We start from the raw sequence: 17,068 nt of genomic DNA, 5'->3' as shown, positions 1-17,068 counted from the left end.
TTCAGTGACCTTTGGAAAGTCCCTAAAATATTTGAAAAACAAAAGTGGGGAAGGAAGGAGAGTAAATAGTTTACTACTTAATGCTGAAATGATTTTTTACCAGATAAATTAGTCCTACCTATTTTTGACTTTGGGAACATGTATTTTCCAGTAGAAGGGATTAAAACCTCATATTACAATCCAGAAACTTAAATCAAAGCTCAAAGTTACCGCTCAACTGCTGTGGTCAGAAAAATGAAAACACACCAGATTTGCCCTTTCCCCCCCCTCCATTTCCTTTCATCCTTTTTGTAGGTCCACTGGTGTCCAAAAGTAGAGAGGATGAAAAATATTGGGAGTAAAACCAGAGGGTCCCCTGTATTTATTATTTATGTACTTATTATGTATTTCAAATCAAACCCCAAACTATCCCAAACAACAACAAAAAATAAAATGTTTACCAGTGAGATAAACACAGAAACACACACTTTAGTATTAAGTTGCTGAAAACGAGAGGATATTATTGATATATTTTAAATGAAACCAAATTGAGAAACAAATAGTGCTTAGAATTTGTAGATGTGTATCTAGCACTGAACTTTAGAGAACTGAAGAGCTAGATGTTCCTGGCTTTCATCTCTCTCTAGGGCTTCCCCCCCAAGAGGAAGGTGCAAAAACCATTGGTGTATGTCCTACATTGCATACGAGTGTCTTTATTATTTTGTTATGACATTAAGGTTTATCTATCTAGACTGGTAAATTGATCAAATTACAACCACTATTCATTCTGAAGAAGGCATGGTGAGCTGAACAATTGCTTCAAGAGGGTGTCTTTTGCTATATCTTTTCACATATGTCTTCATTAACTATCCTATGCTTTCACAGAGTGGGAGGAAATACACAATGATACTAGCTTAGTAATATTTACATACATTATTATCCTTTTGTAAAATGCTAATTATCCGTATTTGATATATGGGGAAACTAAGTCATGGAAGCTAAGTGACTTTCCCAAGGCCTTAATCCAAAAGCAGGAAGATAACCCAGGATTCCAGATTTCCAGTCCCATGAAGTATACATTGCATTGCCATGCTTGCTCTTGTTGCTATATGTGATGATTTTAGCAGTAAGTTGACAAAACGTAGCTAGTTAATGGCATAACCGAAAACATGCATCCCTCTACCCTAATTAAGCCCTGGCAGAGTTCAGCCTTCATTCCTGTTTGCAGGTTCCTGGAGCTCTTTTGATTGTGCTGGCATTTATGATCTGGGAAAGGAGAATGCTTTATAAAGCTGTTGGTAGTTTAGAAAACAAACTTTTGCCAGGACTGTAAACAGTTTATTAACTGAACTCAACAGCAGGGGTGCATGTAATTGCTCACCTCTTCTCTGACCAGATCTAGTGCAGCTGCTCTGCAAGGAAATAGTTTTTAGAGGTGATAAGACGGAAGCGGATAGATTTGAGCATAAACAAGTGGCTAAAAATATTCAAGCAGAAATTAAACAGCAATACCTTACATTATTTCCGCAAGTCATCCGTGAGAGATTGTGATGTCGTGGTCAAATGCCTATTTCACTTTCCATAGTAGGAGCAAAGATATGAACCTTAATGATACCATTTCATCTTCAGGCTCAGTGGTCAGTCAATAGCCTTTCCAGGTATTGTATTTCTCTCTTTTCTCTCTTTGCTTCTTCCATAGAGAAATTGTAGCTCAGAGCTGACCAAATATATATCTTTCAGAGCAGAGAGAATTAACATGCTCTAATGATCTGCTTAAAACTGGGATGTGTAGCTTGTATGCCTATGCTGGTTAATCCAAAACAAAGATTGAGTAAGGGTTCTGTATATAAGGGGAAAGTACAATGTGAAATTAAAATGTAAATCAAAAAGTAATTGGCTTTTTGTGTATAGTTTAGATAAGATTTACTTTTGAAGAATGACTTTGTGTTTTAACACAGCAGGCCAGGCGCCATGTGGCACACTTGCACTTAATAATGGCAACCAATCTAGACCATAAATATTGCAAACGATGCAATTTGAATGAGGAGCCCTATGAACCGTAATAAACCCCCCTGTGATTAATTCTAAAACTGCTCTGTTCGTATTAGACCTGCAGTGGCCTCCCTGATGAGATCAATACAGCGTAGCAGAGTGATTCTAATAGAAGTGTTATTATCTTTTAATCTTCAGGAGAATGCCAAACTTTAGCATTCTTCAACATTCTGGCTGCTTATTTTCACGGAGCAACCTTGAAAGCAGTTCTGTTCTGGAATGAAGATACATTAGAGTCTTTTCAAGGATTTATCAATAATAGGACACGGTCACTGTTTGTGGAGCCAACAGCTAAAAGGCACATTTGTATGCTGAGACTTACGATTGGTCACAATGACCTTCCCTGTCAGCCTCTATTTCCTCAGCAGACAAATGCCTACAGTGAATGAGTAGCAAAGGACAGAGATTGGGAGAGGTTGGAGGAGGGGGGAGAGAAAACAATATAGTGTTCTTCAGGCAGCAAAAGCATCATCTTGTTAGAACCAGGTTGCATAAATTACATTTATCCCCAGCTTTTCTGTGGAAGTACCACAGACAATACTAAGTAGAATGAAATGTCAGTAACAATATTTCATTATAAGTAGGATGATATAGATGTCACATATGCTGGAATGAGGGATACCTGGAGTATCTGAAAAATAATATTATAATTTGTTGGCATTTTCAGAAAGAATCAAAAGACTATGTTTTTTCCATGTCTCTTACCTGTTGTTATTTTTGTGATTTTATAATGTGCCCCTCAATCTATTGCTAAAGTAAATGCTGCAAGGTAGCATAAGGGAATCATTACATAAGTGTAAGGTTTAAATCAGCAGCAAGAAGAGACGATACCAGCTTACTGGCTTTGAAAATAGACCTCTTGAACAATGGATTTCCTTGAAAGAATTTTTACAAGACTGCTTTCCTGTTTGTTTACTGCACTGTCAAATATATATGGTGTGTGATTACTGCATAATACAAACTGCTGGATATTAATTGAACATCAGTATCACAATTGAGACTGACTATAGCAAACAATGGAAAGATGGAAGTCCTTGTGGTTGCTTTTTTTTTTTCTAAGTTTGTGTTTAAAAAGAATTTTAGCCTCTGGCTATCAGGAATTTTTATGTCGTTTAATTTGAGGTGTCTGGATTGTAAGTGTGGTTTCCACAGAAATCCCCTAGGAAAAAGATATACACTGTAAAGATTAAACAGGTCAGTAATAAAATGAAAAGGAGAGCTTGACTCCAGTGGTGCATTCCTTGTATGCTCTAGGCCACATTTGACTTAGGGAAGTTATTAAAATCAATGTGTGTTACTGTATACCTGTAAAAAGGACTGTATATATAAATAACCATTTATTAAAGGTATGGGAAGCTGCTCAGAAGAAAATCGCTTGAATGAGGATCTAGTGCTTCTCATTTCAAAGTGGTAATTGGGTAACTTATTACGAAGGACAGAAAACAGGAGAGCTGTTTTCCTATTGGCCAGTCTTTTTCAACCCCCAGTTTTCTTTTGTAAAAAGCACATTGTTCACTTCAGTGCCCAATAGTTGTAAAACTTATGCACACAGGTGTCTTTTTTAAATTTGTTATATACAGTATCTGGAAAATTCTGACAGGCTAATCTATTTAACAAATGTTTTTGCTGTTTTCGCAGCTGCCTTTGGACACGTATAAGAACTGTGTTTCTGAAATTGGCAGTACAGTAAATTTTCAGTATCTTGGAAATAGCACAAATTCAGACACATGCTTCTGTATCTGATACCATTGCTCTGGGATCTCAGGGTTTATTTTGAGCATGCTTGCTGAGCTCATTTCCATGTAAATACCCAAAGTGCTCTTCCAGCTTACAGCTATTTCTTAGTGGTGCTGGTGTCTGAGTTCTGGGAACAAATCAAATGGCTTGGGAGAACTTTGATTTTGACTGAGTTCCTTTTTTCCTCTCTCTTTCCTCCTTTTTCTTCAACAACTTTTTTTTTCTTCCTGATCATGGAATCAAATGGAACTCTCAGTTACAAAATGCAGAGGAGGTAATAATCTTGTAAGCCTTGGAGCTTGTTCAGAGTCTGAAACTATGGCACAAAGCTCATTACAGATGTATAAATTATGCTCCAACCCCAAAATTCTAAATGGAGGGTCCTATCCACTACTTTTTCTGATGATTTTAGTAATGAAAGTTTATAAAACTTGTTGGGCTATTGCTGGCTTAAGCTAATTCTGAGTCACAAAAGTCATGGATGGGAGATCAACGAATGAGTAACATTATTTTTATAATTGCTTTAGAAAAATCTATATCCAATATGAATATTTCATCAAATTCACAATCAAACTTCTAGTGGAAATGTGGGGACAGATTCTGAGTTGTTATAGATTACCCTAGTTCCAGTGATATCAATGCAAGAAGGCAAGTATACAAAAGTTGAATATTTGGTCCTGAGTTTTCTTTAAATAAACATTGTCCTGCAGAATTTGAGACTTAAACATGGCAGCATTGTATTAACATGCTGTAACTGGAAAGAAAATTAACCCAGATTTGTAAGAATCCTCAGAAATATTGTAGATTTTTCCTTAAAAGAATCATTTTGGGTGAAAAGAAAATTTAATCAATTCATAATTTATTTTTCACTCTGCCACTCAATACATTCCACGTGCCCGTTAAAAACTTTGTCATCCAGTCAAGGAGCAGAAACTACCATTAAGAGCAATTACCCTAATGAATAACAAACAACTAACAGTGAGTGTTGGAGTGAGCAGTGCCCTGATTCCTAACCAAAGGCAGGCTGATTTTGCTGGGGGATCAAGTTGGAGGAAGTCTCCTCCATCCTTAGTCTAAACATTATTAAACACAAATATTTAAAAAATCCTGCATAAATTTTCAGCTCGTGGGAGTGGTTAGTAAGTAATTCACGAACCTAATAAAGACAAAGCTCATCACATTGTATTGGGTAAGAAATACTACTTGACCCACACTAGTGGTAATTTAAACACTCGCTTGCAATAGTCCTGCATAGTTGTACTGCTGCATTTGTACAGAACCCCACTGGAAGTCGGTGAGAATCCAAACGGTCACATGGGGCCATCCACACAGAGCTCAGTGTAGGCTTGGGACCATAGAATAATGCATTTTATTACTGCTTATAACCTGATACTTTTAGATATAATTTTATATTTAAAATACAGCTAATGAGGAAGCATTTGTTACCTTAAGAGAAAACCTCCATACACTTGAAATTGCACATTAGCCCACATCCCTCTCCCATTAAAGTTGACAGCAAAACTACAATTGACTTAAACAAGAGTGAGTGCTGTCTTTTTAGTGTTGGAGAAAGTCTTGCATATGGTTTCTGCAGTGGGCGAATTTCACCTTATATTAAGATAATCCAGAGTTAATATCTGTAATCTTCATGCATATTTATTATTTGATTAGCAGTGAGTTAAATTTCCATTGCTATGGGGGGGGGGGGGAAGGAAGGGATGGTGGGACTGAGGGAAGGATGATAAGAGTATTGCAAGAAGACTGAATTAAAGACCCTGGCATTCCTGAGGTTTCATTTTTCTTTCAGCAATGTATGTTATCACTTTTAAGGAAGAACCATGGATCTTTGTGGTTAAATTCCTCAGTAATGGAATTCATGATCTGTGCTTTGCAATGTTGCTTCGTAGTTCTTCATTAGTCAGTTCTACCCTAACTGTTACAAAGACTGAAAGTTTGAAAGGCCATGGCCTTGTTTCCTCCTAAAGAAATGCTTTCTGGCAGACACTGTTAACAGTGCTAAATGCCTTTGCAAGTGTAATCCGCATCTTAGTGTTGCTTCTCATTTAATTGAATTAGGAAGGCATAACAAACTAAAAAGGTTACTTTGCTGTCCTTAACTTTGCATAATAGTGCGGTTGCAGTATGTATTTCTCACTTAATGGTTTTTGTATGTGCTTTGCTATACTTGGCAAGGGACTTTTTTTGTGCATAATAATTGTAGTTCATATTCCTGTTTTTACTTCACATCTTAAATTTTAATTGGTGTTAATTATAATATATTTTCTAGCTTCCCTTAATGTAACCCACAAATATGCAAACTGTTAGACAACAAGAGGTCCTTTTGAGAGATGTTGCTTTCAATCCCTTGCTGATTCTGAAAAACAAGAACAAAGTATTGAAATGTCTCCTGAATCATGTTCAAGGTGAATGTTGGCACCCATCAAAAGTGGGTTCAGGGTCGGAGCACTGTCAAATATCCTCCATTATTCTTTCTCCAACTCTAAATTACCTAGTCTGAGAATTATACTAAAGAAAGCAAGCTGCATAGCTACTAAAACCAGATTGTATCCTGTACAAAGGGAGCAGTGTACAGGATACTACTAAAGCTATCAGCTCTATTAAGGAGAGGTCCTGGTCAGTGTATCACTACACATCATAACACCCTACCCAAGTAAAAGTGGGGAGGAGGGTTTTTTTTTTTTTTCACGGTTGAACCTCTCTAGTCCAGCAATCTGTTGTTTGGCAACATCCGTGGTCAGGCATGATTTTAGTTAGTGGGTTGTCTGCTTATAATGGGTGTGACCAAATTTCCTCTGGTCTCAGTGTTATGTGCTGCTGTTTAGCTCTAAATTACCCCAAAATCTTTTCTAAGAATCCAGCAGGCAGTGGAAGTGCTGCTAAAGCTGCTAAGTATAAGCAGATTTTTAAAATCTTATTTCCTTGTGCCAATACAGTAAAATTGTGTAATACTAATACTTTGTTATGAAGAGAGATAAGTCCCAGCTAGGCATAGACTTAAATAGGGTGTATCCATATGGTTATACTTATTAAGTAGAATTGCAAGTGCTGTTCTATTTATTCCCTTCAGTGAAATAAAAATAAAGAGACCCACTCTCTACAATATTCACCTCCCAAGGTTTGGCAAATTCTTTGGTTCGGCACCAATCAGGTCCCAAAGATGCCAGACTAGAGATGTTCAACTTGTATTTGTGAATTATGTTTCAATAGGCACTTGAATCATTGCAGAATTCCTGGAAGTTTCTGCAAAGGGGACTGAAGGAAAAGTGTATGATTGTACAGTGTAAACAGAATCCAGAGTTAACTCACAAATTTAATATGCTGAAGGTTAGATTTCTCAGAGCTGTTAAGCAGTCATTAAGGTGTGCGTATTTGTGTGCCCCCCAGTATTGAGTACAAAGTGGCTGCAGTTCTTTGTCAAATATTCTTTGCTTTGCATTATACCAGTGTGAAGAGACCTTTGTACTGCAAGCTGAAAGATAGAATTCCCTATGCCTCACTGCCAGTTTCCATCCCACTTATTAAAATTCATGGTAATTCTTAAATGAAAAGCCCTTTTTCATATATTCCTTTTATTGTATGTGTTTAAACTGAAAGTGGGTGCTATGAGGCAGGGTTGTTGTTATGCTAATACAAAATTATTGCCCTCCAGGGGAGTTTTGACAAATTCATGGGACGTTGCTGCAGAGAGGGACCTTGCGAAAAACACCTCGCTTCATTTTTTCCCTTTTCTGTTTTGAATATTGGAATATTTGTGATTAAGTGGGCATTACCTCTCTTCAGATAACCTAAGGTTATTTCTGAAGGAATTAAATTCATAGCCAAAAGAAAAAGTTAGGTTTATGAACTATATGGGAAAAAGATCCCTTTTAAATGTGGTTTTTTTATTTAAAAAATCCAAATCTTATAGCTCTTCAAAAGAAAATACAGCTGGTGCTGCACAAGTACAGGGTTATAACTGTAAAGAGCACAGAGGTAGGCAAGGAATTTCTCCAGAGACTGGATTGTTTCAAAGAGAAATGGCTTCAAACTAAGTGCCCAGGTTGATATCAAGATTAAACTCTTTTTTTTCCCCCTGTAGAAGCAAAAACAGCTTTCAGAGGGAGCTGTGGATGCAGAGCAGGATTCAGGAGAGGTGCCCTAAATTTCCCCCTTCCTACTTTACAATGTCAAAAATCATTAAGGGAACAGCTCCAAAGTGTTGTCTGTATGTGGAATTCTGTCCTACTCTTCCTCTCTTTTTCTGGAAAATAAATCCTGTCATGCTGGGATTTTTTTCATGAGATACAAGTTTGGCTTGATAAGAGCAATTGTGTTTATTTAATGTATTTAGACTTCCATAAGGTATTCTGAGTCAATCACAGAGTTTAAGGCCAGAAGGGGACTCTACATCACTTAGTTGGACTTTTTTAATATCACAAACCAGCAACACCACACAGAATCTGCACTCTGTACCCCGCACCCACTGTTTAGATTATAGACCAAAGCAATTACAGCCCTCCAGACACTAAACTATTGTTTGCCACAAGTAGATAATAGGTGGGCCTGAGGTATACCCAGGCCTGAGGCTCCTGCAGTGAGAGGTAGTTGTGAGATATACCCAAATAGTCCCTGCAAGTAACCTGTGCTCCATGCTCCAAAAGTTTGACATGGGAGAAAATTTGTTTCTGACCCGTGTCAGTTAGACCCATAGGATGTGAACAAGAACCTTCAGCCAAGCATGCAAGAAGCAGATATCTTAGTACACAACCTGTGCCATGTCCTGTCTCCAGCTGTGGTCATTTCTGATGCGTCAAAGGAAGGAAACAACAGCTCACCAACAAAATGCATTGTAGTGAAGAGTGAGGCAACCTGTTCCTAAACTCTGCAAGTGATTGATTAAATCTCTATGCATGAATATTCAGAAAATAAATCAAGAAGAGACCATCAGGGCTAGTGAACACTACCCACCCCCACCATGAACAATCCTATCACACAATCCCACTCATACATTTTCAAAGGTCTCCTTTAAAACTGATTAATTTGTTTGTTCCCACAACTCCTATTGGGAGGTTGATTCAAATTTGTTCTCCTATGAGACATAGAAATGCCTTTTAATTTTTACCCTAAACTTATTCATGGCCATTTTATACCAATTTGTTCTTGTGCCAACATTGTCCTTTAATGTAGCTGTACAACCTCTCTGGTGTTTACTCCTGATACATTTACTAGGAGCAGTTGTGTTTCTTCTCACCAATAATTTTTCTAGGCTAAACAAGGCAAACTTTTAGCCTCTTCTTATAATGTAGGCTATTCATTTGACTCAGTACTACCAGGTATTTTGATTTTAAAAAACTGAAATGATACAAAAATCAACAGGGCACACATTAAATGGAAGAAAAGTGGCTGATAGGTCTCGCCATGTAATCCTAAATGGGGCTTCATCACTGAGTGTGTTTCAAACAGGGTCCCAAATGGAATGGTTCTTGGTGCCATACTAAACATTTTATCAATGATCTAGAAGAGCTCATAGAATCCTTATGGATGAAGTTGGCAGGTAACACAGACTGGGGGAGTGGTATCAAATGAGGCAGAAAGCTCACTGATACAGAATGATGTGGATTGCTGGTAAGCTGGGTTCAGGCAAAAATATAAATTAAATGTAAGATCACACATCTAGGAACAAAGAATGCAGAATATGCAGATGCAATAGGTGACACTATCCTGGGAAAAGGCTTGAGGACATGTTGAATATTCAGCTGAACATAAGCTCCCGGTGCGGTGCTGTGGCTGAAGAGCTAATGAAACTTTCAAGTGTAAAAAGGGGAATCTTGGATACGAGTAGGGCAGTTGTACTACCGCTGCATTTGGCACTGGTGCCACAGCTACTGGAATAGTCTCCAATTCTGGCTTTCACAACTCAAGATGGAAATGAATAAGATGGGAGGGTTCGGAGGAAAGTCACAAGAGTACCTAAAGAAGCAGAATTCATATCTTATAGAGATGGCTTCAGGCTAGGATTGCCAGGTGTTTGGTTTTTGACCAGAATGCCTGGTCAAAAGGAGGGCCCTACTGGCTCACTGATTAAGCTCTTAAAAGTCAATTTGGCAGCACAGCAAGGACTGGGAGGTAAAACAGGCTCCCTACCTGCCCTGGCTCTGCATGGCTCCCAGAAGTCGCTGCCACTCCCTGTGGCCTCTAGGTGCAGAGAGGCACCACACACTACTCCCATCCCACATGCTGGCTCCACTACACAGATGAGCTGGGAATCTCTCTGCTCCTAAGGGCCACGGGGACCTGATGACTGCTTCCTAGGAACAGTGGTAAGCACAGGACTCCACATCCTGAATCTACTGCCCTATCCCGGTTGCCTACCTCAGTCTGGAGTCCCATCCCACACTCAAATTCCTTCTGGAGCCCACATCCTGAACCTCCCAACCCCTTACCCAAGCCCTAAGCCCCTTCTTCTACCCTAAATCGCTCAATCCTAGCCCCACCTGAAAGCCCATGCCCCTGGTTGGAGCCCTCACTCTCTCCTCACACCCCAAACCCTTCCCTGGGGTCTTCTCCTGCACCCTGAACCACTAATTTCTTGCCTCACCCAGAACCTTCACCTCCCCCTGCCAGAGTTCTCAACCATGCCCATACCCCAGCTCTTTGGCACAGTCCAGTGAAAGTGAGTGACGGTGGGGGACAGTGAGTAACGGGGAGGAGGCGTATGGAGCATGCAGGAGGAAGGACATTAGGGCACAAGTGTTCGGTTTTGTGCAATTAGAAACCTGACAATCCTAATGCAAGCAGCTCACTGTGTTCAGTTCACAAAGGCTGGAAAGAAGGCATAAATGTTTAATGGTGAACATAGTTGGGAGAATGTTAAGTGTCTTTCAGGGTGGCTGAAATAGCACCTGTCTTTCTGAAGAAGTAGGCTTCTTGTCAGGTTCCTTTGCAAATCCCAGGCAAACAGCAAAAGCAATGTGTTACAGCAGTCGTTTCCATGCAGAGTCTTTAATATGAAGCCACAAATGGATAAGGGCAGGGAAAGCCAGTGCTAATATTGGGTATGTAAAACTTACAAAATGCCATGGCTATTCCAGAGGAGAAAAAACCAAAAGTATGGCCAGATCTACCTGATTAACCAAAACAAAGCTGGCTGTAATTTGATAAGCTGCTTTCCTCATTACCTTATATAAATTGGATGACTAATAGCTCAAGAAATTATATGAAAAAAATGAGTTGTTGATTTGCAGCAAGTTTTGTCTCCTCAGCACTGTGCCACTGCCTAATCTTGAAGGAGGAAAAAAACTGAGTTACATGAAGAGATAAAAGAAATGATAAGAGAAACATGTTTCTTAACTGAGCTGAACTGAAAGAGAACGGTGCAGTTTGCAGCCACTTCCATATGCTTTTCCAAAAGAATTTGCATGAAAGTGACAATTTGTATTTTTCCTGCTTATAACTGCAAATGACAGCATTTTCACCAGTATTTATTTTCCTGAACTGTTGTTGTCATAAACATATTTTCTTCCTCCACCTGCCCTGAAATGGGATGACTTGTGCATATGCAAATGAGAGAGACAGGCTGGTGATCAGCTATTCGTCATAGTGTCTTGATCAGCATGTGGCTGTGACTAGCTGCTGCAAAGGTACATAGTGAATGTCAAAATAAAATATAAACACACTATTATTTTTCCTTTTGCAGTATGCTCTTCCTCATTCTTGGGGGAGGAGGGGAAGGGATAGAGTGCCTCTCTCTATAGCTCCTGGGAGCTAACATGTCATAACATCCCCTGCAATGAATAGCAGAGCGGCAGGCACAAGAAGGAGGACAAAATATCACTGTTCCATGGAAGTTGAATATAAGATGCTACTGCCAGGAAACTCTGAGGTGCTGAATCAGTGAAAGGGAAAAAAGTTATACTTATCAGTGAAGGCAAATATCAGTGTTCAAAGCAAGCTGTTTGCGCTAAACAGGACTAAATATCAGAGAGGGAAAGAAGAAACTAAAGCAGTGGCCAAAAGAGCTTGAAATCAACATTCACTTGCTGGGCTGGGAAAGGTAGATGTATGCTATCAATAACATTTATCCTACAACCAGGCAGCCTGCAAGGAAACAGGGAACAATGCTGGCTGAGTGCTTTTTCTCCAGATATTAAAGGACAGGAGTAGCCAGTAAGACGATTTGTGGTTTGAAGAGCAAAGGTGTTAGCAGGAGGAAGGACAGTGGACATGTGGACCATTTCTCAGAAATAAGATTAATACTATGGGAGATAAATCTGCTTAGTGTGTAGAAGACCGTCAGGGCTGCACGAAGAAGAATGAAATGGGAGGAGGTGCATGAGTATGTTCAAGGTCTCTTGTACTGTATCTTTCTGCATGCTGACTCTCCTCTGTCCAAGGGCAAAGGAAGCAGCAGCAATGATGGCACAGTACTAATGGCAGGAAGGCATGTAGTCAAATTGCCCTTCTGTTGAAGTAACCTAATGAAGACAAATGTGAAATATTTGTGAAAGTAATTAAAAAAAAAGCAGAAATCATAGGCTTAAGCAGGTTTAAGTAACAAAAGAGCTGGAGTACTCTGAATGCACTTACTGGAATCAATAATAACCTTTCATAGTAACCTTTTCTCTTTCTGAGAGACCAGAGATTTTTGGGAACTCATGTGAGACTTGTTTTTGAAGTGGGTTCATCGGAGCCTACTTGATGCCAAAGCAAGGAACTTGGCAACTGGTGGTATGTTCCAAACAACAGTACGCAAAGCTTTGAGAGACTTAAATGAGAGATAATTACTGTAGTTAACTTGGTAAAAATGTAGTGGACCTGTCCAAAATGTTTCTTGTTAAACCACATAATGTTTTGCCAATTCAACATTCAGGCCAGGTTTGTGGATAGATTTTTTTTCATGGTGAAGGTCTGAGTAAACCTAAACAGATTTGTGGTTTTGCACTGAAATTTTGTAAAGTTAACATTTTCTCATGTCTTTGATGTGGGATCTCAGTAGTTTTCTACTGAGTCCTGCAGTTTAAACTGCATCAGTTTTGGATGATAAACCACAAGACCTGACAAATCTTGTATGAGAATGGCTGACATGATAGCTGTGAACATTCCACTGAACCACATCGTGTTACTTCACAGGGGGCAAGGGGCTTCAGACACTTATCCTATTCATGGGTTTCTTGGGGTGGGGCAGGTGAGCAGTCATCAACCGTTGACTTGCTGAGATGCAGACCCGATCCCTGATCTGCTCCTGGACAAGCACGATCGTATACTCAGTGTCTCTTAATCCAGTCTAGTGGCAAAACCGCATCCTATCCCCTTGTCTAGAGTGGAACCTTATGCTAGGATTCCTTATTCAGTTATTTCATTCTTACTAATGATATAGGCTATTACACTACATGAATACGGGTGACTCAATTTTATGACTCCCATTGCCAATGGTTGATATTTTTTAAAGAGAGCTCTGACTGACTCTTGCAGCTGCCATAGAAGAGGAGTTAACTCAATTCTACATACATCTCCCGAATTTATGAAAAATTGAAATGACAAGGGTGTTGCTGAGAAGCTATTATCAGGCTAATATATCAAGGAAAACTAGTTCAGGTATTTTGTGAGCTGATGAAATGATGTTTGCCATCTAATCTAGTTGACATCACTGGCCCCTCCAGCAACTGGGAGAAAAGGCCTGTCACATCTGCAATGTTCCTTACCTTCAACAGCCCAGGGAAGAGGACTCCCAAGGTTGCATTTAATCATGGTGATGTTAGGGTCACGTTCTTAGTTCTTGCTTATGTAAAGCTGGCAGACCCAGGTCGTTGGGAAGAAGGACTGAACCTGTGTCCTTAGGGCTAAAGCTGAGATCCTCTACCACTTGAGCTCAAAGCAAGCTGGCTTTCAGCTAAGCCTGTGGAGCAGATTTCACTCATCTTTGTCAGTGGTCTCAGTGCCTCTGGGATACATTTATACAGTAGACTTCTGATAATCCAGAACCTTTGGGACCTAGGTGGTGCTAGATTATCAGATCTGATGGACTATCATGAGGTACTATAAGATGGTTTTTTATATATATATATACAGTGCATACTGTATATCAGGGGTGTCCAAACTTTTTTCAAAGAGGGCCAGATTTGATGAAGTGAACATGCGTGAGGGCCGACCATTTTGCCTGACATTCTTTGAACCATTAAAATTAAATGCAAATTAACTATTTTATGCAAAGTTTATTGCAAACGGTATACTTTTCATTTCGTCACATGGATGACAAATCTGAACAGGTGTTAAATCACTCTGCCTTTCATATCTGAAGGCCAGATGAAAAAAAATCCAGGAAGCTGAAATATATGTCAGGAACATTGTAAAGTACATTACATATTATTGGTAATAAAGGTTGTCTGTCAACTTTTAAGTTCAAAAAATATGAACAGGAACATAACACCAAGTATACATGTTGTGTCCAAATATATTTATAACTGATTTAGACCAACTGACATTAACTGAGATTTTACAATGTATTCATCTCAATACATATGGATTCGTTGGGGGCCATAAAAGATAGATATTGCCAAATTACCTGTGGGGCCGTATTAAACCGGAACACGGGCCGCAATTGGCCCGCGGGCCGGACTTTGGACATGCCTGCTGTATATAAAGTGTTTTTAATGCTTTTTATTGTAGCATAAGCACTGTCCAGCGTCATACAATGCCAGTGGCAGACTAACTCAGTCCCATCCGGTTTTGCTCGGTTCAGCTGCTGCCACTGCTGCCTTGTGACTCGTTTTTTGCCGAAGCTCACTCACTAGGCTCTTGCCATTTTGAGGCTGGACTATCGGGAGTACTGTACAATTGATGCTGGACTATTGGAGTTTTACTGTATTACAAAATGCTAAATGTGGGTCTCTATCTAAACCATCTGGCACATGGTGTTGTCATTTATCCCTTTCCCAAAGTGGTGTGAAATGCTATCCCATTAGAATGGTAGCATTTTGCACCTCCGACGCAGTGAGTATCCGCTGCTAAGGCCAATGGAAGTCTTTTGACTGACTTTAGCAGAAAAGACTCTAAATGATGGCTTACTGGAGTCTAATGCAGTCAGGAAAGCCAGACCCTCCACACCTAGTTAAGAAATATGGTTTATCAGATCTTCCACTTATTCTTTGTGTTATCAATATTTCATAGTGTCTAAACCTTGTTCAGATGGGGCCATATGTAACTTACTTCTTCCAGGAGAACAAAATGTGTTTGTTTTTTTTCCAAGTCAGGTAAAGAAAAGAACATTATGTCTTATGAAAATGTAAGGCTGATTTTCTTTTTCCATTCAATTCTGTTTCATTACTCCTAGGATAATGTATTAGTTGGGCAAAGGTCTCCCCATGCTCTGGTATTCGACATTTATAAAATCAGAGCATTAAGCAGCTGTACTGTTATTCAAAAGCCTCATTTACCTCTGAATTTTTCATTTTCAGAGGCTTTTGTATTTGTTCGGATCTTATTTGCACATCCCTGCACACAGAATTGATTCCAAATTTATGATGCGCACTCATGTCTTTCATGACCGCAACATCAGGAATTTCATTAGGCCAGACCTGCAGTTATTGTTGTAAATGTTTACATACCTATAAATTATTATTAAACAAACAGTAAAAGGTCACCCTTAATCCTTAAAGGTGCTTGGGCTATGCTATATGTAGATTTCCCACTAGATTAAGAAATCGGTTGTAGATTAATTGCATACTGATGGTATGATATTGACAACAGAGATATAAAAGGCTCAGCTATGTTGACCATGAAAAAATTGTCTGTTTTAATAATTGTCCCGAAAGTAATGCAGTTCAAAACCATCATCGGAAGTACAGTGAGTCTAAGAACATGGCCTCATGGAACAAGGTATACTGGCCCTTTATGTCTGGGGGTGGGGGGCGAGATCCTCCCTGTTCCACAGTAGCCTGGAATAAATACAAATCCTAGAAATGACTTTCTGGGAGGAACAGAGGAAGTGATCCTGGAGAGCTAGCCATTGGATGGGAAAAACCATGACATTGTCCCTTTAAGGGCTCAGAACTAGGGGCCCTGTAGTGTAGAATGGGGGCAGAGATCTCCCGTCTCACAACCAATTCAGAGGAAGCCCAGGAAGGAAATATACTGGCGGTATATATACTGCCTTCTCCCGGAGAACCAGGAGTGAGTTGACAGAAGTGAGATTCAGAAGGCTGAGCTCCTGCAAGGAAGAACAGGTCTGGCAGCTCTGGGAGGAACAGCCTGGAGCAGAATGAGAGGGCCATATGTGTAGAAGAGCGAAAGAGGAATATGAAATTTGGTTCTGTTCTCATAAATTAGAATGGAAGTTTTATTTCCACCAGGCTCTCTTCCAATGTATGATTTGCTAAAACTATAAAATCTTTTCTCTCCTCTTGCTTTGCTTCTCCCAGTAGAAAACATTTCACCTTTGCAATATGCATATATCTTACCACATCCAAACAAGATCTCTCTAAGGCTACATCTACATAGCAGCACTATTTCGGGATACCAGAGGTATCTCAAAATAGCTATTCCATGTCTTTTGAGTGTGCCCGTTATTTCAAAATATAACAGGTTCACCATTCCAGTGTCCCTGTAAACCTCATTCCACTAGGGATAAGGGACATTTCTTAATAGCAATTTATTCTGAAATAAGTGCTGTGTAGACAGCATCAAATTTCAGAATAAGCTATTTCAAAATTGACTTGAAATAAGCTACGCAATTTGCGTAGTTCAAATTTAGGTGTAGTTTAGGTGCAGTATAGACACACCCAAAGTGTCCTGATGAACCTGTAGGCAGGTTAACACTCCTTTTTAGATGCTTTATCCCCTGTCCAATACTAATACAAACTTGGATGTGATTTTGTCTGGTAAGAGAAAAAGGATGCCTTTTTAAAAAAACTCACTGCTCTACTTCACTGGTCTGTCTTCCAGTGGGGGCAGTGTGGGGCTTACTCTTCAAAATGGCATCATCAGCATGGTGACCTAGTATGCATCAAGTATGCAAGTTTATGATGGTGGGCATGGGCACATGCTACTTCTGGAAGTACTGTAATGCCTCATATTCTGGGAATGAATGGGTGGCTCTACTTGTCTAGGGCTTTTAATGAACATCAGAGTTGGACTAAAATTGGGATTTCCTACTACCTGAGAGTCTAGTCATTTATACCTCTCTGTAAAGTAAGTGTTAAATGCTATCCACTGAGATGGTCTATCCATACATACAGATTGTATTATATTTATTCTACCAGTACAGTTAATGCAGTACAAACCTAGTATGGATGCAGTTATATTA

The 17,068-nt window shown here is 39.5% G+C and overlaps 2 long non-coding RNA genes across 2 annotated transcripts in view; one reads left to right on the top strand and one right to left on the bottom strand.

Moving 5' to 3' along the window:
• LOC106732523 (uncharacterized) overlaps window positions 1-1,777 on the bottom strand; it is a 34,650-nt gene extending 32,873 nt beyond the window's left edge. Inside the window, exon 1 of the long non-coding RNA XR_003090737.2 lies at window positions 1,492-1,777. This is a non-coding gene — a long non-coding RNA (uncharacterized LOC106732523). The remainder of the gene's footprint in view (window positions 1-1,491) is intronic.
• LOC112547006 (uncharacterized) overlaps window positions 1-17,068 on the top strand; it is a 195,492-nt gene that overhangs the window by 144,115 nt on the left and 34,309 nt on the right. The gene's annotated exons all lie outside the window — the stretch shown is intronic.

This window comes from Pelodiscus sinensis, chromosome 12 (genome assembly GCF_049634645.1).
Source record: "Pelodiscus sinensis isolate JC-2024 chromosome 12, ASM4963464v1, whole genome shotgun sequence".
Lineage (NCBI taxonomy): Eukaryota > Metazoa > Chordata > Testudines > Trionychidae > Pelodiscus > Pelodiscus sinensis.
Note: the sequence above shows the minus strand (reverse complement) of the source record. Positions and strands in the feature narration are given on the sequence as shown.